This window comes from Phocoena sinus, chromosome 2 (assembly GCF_008692025.1).
Source record: "Phocoena sinus isolate mPhoSin1 chromosome 2, mPhoSin1.pri, whole genome shotgun sequence".
Taxonomy (NCBI): domain Eukaryota; kingdom Metazoa; phylum Chordata; class Mammalia; order Artiodactyla; family Phocoenidae; genus Phocoena; species Phocoena sinus.
The window spans coordinates 102,605,196-102,612,859 of NC_045764.1; the positions used below are offsets into that span (position 1 = coordinate 102,605,196).

Consider the following 7,664-nt stretch of genomic DNA (forward strand, 5'->3'; position numbering starts at 1 on the left):
TTGGCCTTTTTTGGCCAGCCTCACTCAGAACTGTCATGGTGCTGGTGGGTGTGTCATTTAGCACGTACATGTATTACAGTGAGCTTATAATGAGGCTCAAGGTCTACTGGAATTGGAATCTCCTCCCATCTTGGGCCTAGTTGATTCTAACCAGTATTTGTCCTATCCTCTACGGCTGTGTCATTCTTTATATTTATGGGGGGGCCAGGCCACATGGCTTGTGGGATCTTAGTTGCCTGACCAGGGATTGAACCCGGGCCCCTTCAGTGAAAGCGTCAAGTCTTAAGCACTGGACCACCAGGAAATTCCCCTGTGTGTCATTCTTTTAAAGGTTGTGTCCTGCCCCCGTCCCTCCTGTCTCAATTGGGTTCATAAAATTTTCTCCTGAAAATATCTATCTGAAGACCTGTTTCTGCCAGTTTTCCCAAAGCATAGAGTGACCTCTGCCCTGAACTCCTTTCAGGGTGTACTGAAGGTCAGCAACCACAGTGGCTGGTGACTCAATCCTTTTAGAGTTGGATGGTGAGAGTGACCTTTAGTTGGCAGGTTTTGGGGATTAAATGAGATAATGTTAACATTAAGCATTTAACATAGCACTTGACACAGAGTAAATGTTCAGGATATATTTGCTCTTATCAACTATCAATAACCCTGGTAATTAACTATGTCTGCTTCCCTATTTTTCTGAATAATTAGAAGTTGGCAAAGCACAGAGCCCGAATATTTTGGGCATACAAAATATTGGGTACTGGAGGGACTTCAACCCAGATGGCTCTCAGAGGGCAAATCAAATTTATAAGTTGAAGCTGCAGTCAGAGTAGACCTTAGATGTTTTGTTACTAAAACACTGAGAAGAAAAACTGTTTCCCTCTAATCAGGTTCATTGGCCCTATAATTTAGACTGACAAAAAACAGATTAACAAGAGAAAAACAAACAATTTTCCTAACATATGCATCGCACATACACAGGGGAGCACTCAGTTACAAGTAACTCAAAAGGGTGGTTCGAACTTGGGCTTATATAATGTTAACAAGCAAGATTCAACTCAATAAAATTTAAAGATTTTATTGGCTTTATTCAACAGTTCATGAGTTGGGCAGCATCCAACCAGCACATAGTAAGGCACTCTGAGGAGCTATCTAAAGAGACTTTTATAGGCAGAAGGGAGAGGGAACAATTAGATTATACTAGACAAAAAAGCAGATTGCTTACGGCAAGGTCACTTTCCTTTAGCAGATGGCTGGGGTCTATTACGCAGATTACCTAACTAGTACTGATCAGGCAATCCCTGACTGACTGGTTTAAGATTCCATTTCTGGGAGAGCTGAAATTGTAATTAAGTTAGCATAAGTGACTCCATTTTGAGCCTGTTGTCTTGTTTTTAACAATAGCATCTTAACAAAAAGAGCAATAAATTTTTAGAGAAGTAACAAGACAGAGAAAAAGAACTTTGAGTTTCTAGGGCAGCAAATTGTGAGAAAGTAAATATGTGAAGCATTAATGAAAAATAAGGGCTAATTAGTGACGTTTGTTATGTAGATTTCTCTGGTGCCCTCCCTGGGCTGGTAAGGATCTAGAGTTCTGTCCTTCCTGGTAGAGAGAGGAGGGGAGACATCTTTCTGTCCTGCTTTTAGGCAAATAGGAGGAGGGCAGAGAGCCATCCTTGTATCTGCTTCTTCCCAGTTGCCTTCAGCTCAAAATAATCCTTATGCTAAGGTGGCATATTTTGGGGTGGCATATTCTGCTACCCTTCAACACTCAACATCATAAAACAATGGGAAAGTAGAAGGACAAGAAAGGTCCCCTTATAAACAAAGGCCATGATTTTACAATGTATCTCTCTACAGTAAGAAATGACATTCTTTATCAAAAGAAAGACAACTCCTCCAAAGAAGTGGACTCTCTAAAGAAAATCTCTGCATGAGAGTCTGTTTTCCAATTCTTTTCTCTTGTATTTTCGCTTTCTCCTTCAGATCCCTCCTTTTGCTTCTCTCTGCTATTGCATGTAACAGCTCCATCTTTTAAACTTTGGCCCTAGTGTGGCCCAAACACCCTTTCCTTGTATGACAGTGTGATATAACCAGAAATATACATTTGTTCTTCATCTCGGTTCCTGACACAGAACTCCTTAAACCCTCATTATTTCCTAAGTGGTAAGAGCAATAGGAACATCTTTTGTTATAATACTTGTTTTTGTCCCCAATTTCAGAAATAGCTCCAGAGCAATAAAGGTAGAAGGAATGTCTTTTGTTATTCGTAACAAACTCCTTTCAACCACGCTGGAGTTTATGTTAATGAAGTGACTTCTGGGAAGTCCCTAAGGATGGGGGCTAGATGCCAGGGGAATGATTATCACATGATTCCAAGGTTGGAACTTTCAGTTCCTCCTCAAGGTCGAGGAAGGGGAGAGGGGCTGGAGATTGAATTCAGTCACGAATGGCCAATTATATAATCAATCATGCCTATGTAATGAAGCCTCCATTAAAAAAACGCTAACCAAAAAGGGTTCCAAGAACTTATAAGTTGCTGATCACATCCAGATGCTGGGAGGGTCACACATCCCAAGAGGGAATGGAAGCTCTTTGCCTCTTCCCCAGTATCTCAACTTATGCATCTCTTCTTTAGGGCTGTTTCTTCTCTTTTCTTTTCTTTTCTATATTTATTTTTGGCTGCACTGGATCTTCATTGCTGCGCACAGGCTTTCTCTAGTTGCGGCGAGCAGGGCTACTCTTCGTTGCGGTGCGTGGGCTTCTCATTGCAGTGGCAGCACAGGGATCGAACCTGCGCCCCTGTATTGCAAGGCGGATTCTTACCCACTGGACCACCAGGGAAGTCTGGTTATTGCTTTTTTTTTTTTTTTTTTGCGGTACACGGGCCTCTCACCGCTGCGGCCTCTCCCGTTGCCGAGCACAGGCTCCGGACGCACAGGCCCAGCGCCCACGGCTCACAGGCCCAGCCGCTCCGCGGCACGCGGGATCCTCCCGGACCGGGGCACGAACCCATGCCCCCCGCACCGGCAGGCGGACTCCCAACCACTGCGCCACCAGGGAAGCCCTGGTTATTGCTTTTTAAACTTCAGTTATTATCCCCAGAGGAGCGCACCAGTCCTGGAGGTACTGCAATACCAGATCAATGCGTGAAGTGGATGGAGCAAGCTCCTACTCCAACTCCCTGCTCCAAAAAATCTGTTTAATATGTTGTTCTCAGAAAGAGAACGTATCATATATTAAACTGGTAAGAACAGATACTACACTTGACCTTAGCCAAAAGGCCGAGAAGCGATGGAACTTTAATTTTTATTAATTCAAATCTAAGTAGCCACATGTGGCTAGTAGCTGTCATATTGGAGAGAGCAACTTTAGAGCTATTGTACTCAGTTCCTTTGTTTACTCTAAGGGTCACACCATATACATAGTTCATTCAAAAGGCGATGACACCCATTTGAAACCAAAGAATGATCTATCCCTGCCAGGCCTGAACTGTCAGGTCATCAGTTCCACCTACTTCTGGAATATTTAATATGACTTACAGGCACAGGAAGGAGGTGTGGTGCTCCAAGGACAATGGTGCTTCAAGGACAAAGGGCGACCCTGCCTGAAAAAGTTTCGAGGTGACACGCCCTACTGGACTCTTAATCAATCGCCCTCCCCACCATGTTGCGATGGTTACAAAATTCCTGAGCCCACCTGTTCCAAATAAGGAAAGGCATCTTCCCTGTCTCACTCCCACCCTATAGAAGGAAGGTATATGTGCCTCAACCATCAGTAAACAAAATTTTCACTTCGGACCATTCCTTTGTTTTCTGGCTATAAAAACTGATCAATAGCACGTGTTCAGACTCGACTCTCCCAGACTACCAGGAAGTCGGCCCGCTGTTCTGGCAGCGACCCTTGCCTCCAATAAATTCTATCTTCTTTACATTCTACCTGTGTCTGGAAATTCTTTTCCAACCCGCGTTCAGACCACGACAAGAGGGTTTGTTAAAATTAGTTTCCATCCATAAAGACCATATTAATACTTTAATCACACATAAAATCATATGTAAAATTGTTACCGAGCCCAAGCTCGCTCTGCTTGCTGCACGACAGCCCAATAAATCGGAGAGAGGTGTTGAGGCAAGGGATACAATACGACTTTATTCGGAAAGCCGGCAGACTGAGAAAATGGCAGACTAGTGTGTCCGAAAAACCATCTTATGGGGTTTGGATGCCAGTTCCTTTTATAGAACAGAGAGGGGGAGGAGATGAGGAAGTAAAGTAAAAAGACCATAAGACTTGCAACGTCCCCTGGAATGGCCAGCCTTGGGGAGGGGTTGTGTTAATCTCTTCTTTCTTGCAGCCACCCACAGGTGGACAGGGTCAGGATGTTTCCCTGAAAAAATGCACTTTGGTTCAGGCAGAGAGGCAGGGTTCCCTGAGGCAGGCCATTGTGTATAGACAGTATCCTTTTAGTGAACAAAAGCAACAGTAATCAAAGGTTAAAGTAGAAGAAACAGATCCAACATGTAGTCAGATTTGGCTCTTCCCTGTTACAAAATCACATATGTTGGAGGTACAAGATACACCTGCACGTAGTGTATCTTACCTTGAAGTTAAGGAGAAATAAGAACCTTACATTTCTCCTCAGAGGCCTGCCTAGAGCAGGCCTGAGAGTCTTCTCCACTCTATAATTCTAACAGATCCAGCCTAATCCTGAGATATCCCAGCTCTGGGGATGAAACCAAACAGAACCCTGCAGGACCCTGCCTGGTACAAAAGCCCGTCTGTGTCTCCTGTTTCTTATTTGTAGAAAAAGGCTTTGGTCTCCTAGGCCTTACCTGAGTGCCAAAGAGCAGACTCGAGCAGTTACTAATTAGGGAGATGAAGGAACACAGAAACAAAGGCAGAGCAGTCAAGAAACAATTGTTCAATGATAAACCAGCCCAAGTTCCTCCTCAAAGGATATACATAATGATCTGACATATATCTTTGAGTTGTTCTGCAGAAGCTAACATCCCCACCCAGCTGGAGGATGGTGGCTCTATGCTGAGCACAAGCACATAGACCCCAGACTGGTTGGAACCAGAAGGTTGATGATTAAAATTCCTGAAACACCACCCTGTTACCTCACCACCAACCAGTCAGAAGAAAGTCATGCCCCTTGCAACCCTAACTTCAAATGTTGCCTTTAAGAATATATATATATATGTATGTATAACTGAATCACTTTGCTGTACAGCAGAAATTAACACAGCACTGTAAATCAACTATACTTCAATAAAAAAACTTTGATTAAAAAATTTTTAATAAATAAATAACTTTTTTGAAAAAATGATAATCCTTTCCTGAAAGCCATCGGGGATTTCAGGTCTTTTGAGCACAAGCCACCTGTACTCCTGGCCGGGCCCTGCAATAACTACTATACTTTCCTTCACCACAACCCAGTGTCAGTAAATTAGCTTTGCTGTGTGGTGGCGAGCAGACACAAGTTCAGTTCAGTAACAGGGACACCTTAAGGGATCTATTAACTTTGGTTATAAAAGGCATTTTCCGTATGTTCAAGTTTCCTACTTCTCTCCAACCTCTACTGTAGAGCTGGGTTGGCACGCAGAAACAAAGTACAAATGCTTCTGTGCACTGCCTTAAGAGATGAGGTCTAGAGAGATCTAATACCAGTTCCAGCCAGGTCATCCTTGCCCCAGAAAGTTCTACATCTTACAGGTTTTCAGAAAAGTGGGAGATTTTGTTGCCCTGTCTCAGAGTGATGTAGCCTGGAATTTCCTATATGGTATAGCTTCCAAAAGCCCTTGACACGGATGATCAGAGAAAAATGCACAAACTAAAAGTTGAGAGTTAAATTTTATTTGGGGACCTTACTGAGGACTGTAGCCTGGAGACAGCCTCTCAGATAGCTCTGAGGAACTGCTCCGAAGAGGAGCCAGGATATACAGTTTTTGCTTAAAACAAAAAACGAAAACGTAGTCGAGAACGTGGAAATATTACTGCTTATCACAAAAAAACAGACATCTCAACTTAATTTTAGGGCTTTAACTATGTGTGGGGAAGATGCAAACATCTGGGTTCACTGAAATTATTCTTAGCTATGCATCTTAACCATCTAGGACCAGTATCCAGGAGCACAGAATGTTTCCTGTTTCTCATCCATCCTGACTTCCCTCAGGGCGCACCAATGGGGTGGGAGTGTGCAGGGGGAGACCTCACTGGCTGATGCTTGATGGCAGGCAACCATTCTTTGTTTACTGGAATGACAGGCAACATTCCCGTTCCATAACACTTAGCACATTGTTTTCTAGGTACTTGTTTATACATATACCTCCTCACTAGACTTTTCGTCCATTTCTTTCCTCCAGTAAGGACTGACTGTGTACTCTGTGCCACACTCTGTCCTAGGGGCTGTCAGCAAAGCTGAGAAGAAGACAAGGTCCTCCAGGAAACTTGGGCTCTAGTGGAGGGAAAATGATAATAAATGAGTCCACAAATATGCACGATAATTTAATAAAATAGAGTAATGTGATAGAGTGACTGGGCATCTCTTTTAGACCCTGTTGTCACAGCAAAGGCCTCAGAAGAGGGGAGGTTTGAGCTGAGCTCCCAAAACAAAGTTGCCAACTCTGCAAAGGGACAAATAGCCTAGGGTGGCAAAAGATAGAAAGCCTATGTTTACTACTAGAGCAGCCTGTTTCTTTACTTTTTTTTTTTTTTTTTTTTTTTGACCACGCTGCGCGGCCTGCGGGATCTTAGTTTCCCGACCAGGGATTGAATCCAGGCCCTCTGTAGTGAAAGCTCAGAGTCCTAACACTGGACTGCCAGGGAATTCCCTGTGTTCCAGGGAATTCCCTGTGTTTCTTTACTTTTGATAATGGTGTTCTTAGTGCCTAACATAATGCTTGGCTTTGAATAGGTGTGTATATAATAATAATAATGGTAACTTTTTAGCATAAACAAATGTACTAAATGTTTATTTGAATTATCTTGGTTAATTCTTACAAGACAGAAGAAGAAAATTAAAGAGATGCTAAATAATTTACCCACAAGCATGCAGTAGAGAAGTGGTAAAAACCAAAACTGACCTGCACCCAGAATTCATTGAACTTCAGCATCTGAAGTGCTTCCTAAAAAATTGCAGCTTTTAGCATCAAACCAAACCAAATGAATTAGAATCTCAGCGGGTAGGGATTTGGAAACCTGAATTTTTAACAAGCCAGCCAGATGATTGTAATGCACCCTGAAGTGTAGGACCACTCTGCTTTGTTGTAAGAATGAATGAGAGACAGGTCCTCTGCTATTTGTACTACTTTGCCCCACATCTTACAAATTCCTAGACCCCTAAAGTCTATAAATGTCTATTCTCTTAAACTTCAATCCCTTGTAATGCTAATCAGATCAGCTTAACACTGTGTTACAAGAAAGAAGAAATCTCAGGATCTCCTGAGTCCTGCAGGAAGGCTAAAAAAACAAACAAGCCACCTTGACAAACCCCTACCACCAGCATTCTCCCACCCGCCATCCACTATCTCTACTCTGGTTTTAACCTAATCAAGAGGATGACCACCCCAGGGACATCAGGCCCCGTTTACCAGTTCAGGTAAGTTCTGGAGTCAGCCTTAAGATCTGACTCCTCTGCTGAGCAAGCCAATCAGGACCTCTCTCTCTCCAGCCCCCAT

General features: G+C 43.1%; 1 non-coding gene across 1 annotated transcript; it reads right to left on the bottom strand.

Moving 5' to 3' along the window:
• Nucleotides 1-3,092: 3,092 nt before the first annotated feature.
• On the bottom strand, nt 3,093-3,284 carry LOC116750090. The gene has a single exon (XR_004348822.1). It is a non-coding gene; the product is annotated as a U2 spliceosomal RNA (small nuclear RNA).
• Between the last annotated feature and the right edge of the window lie 4,380 nt (nt 3,285-7,664).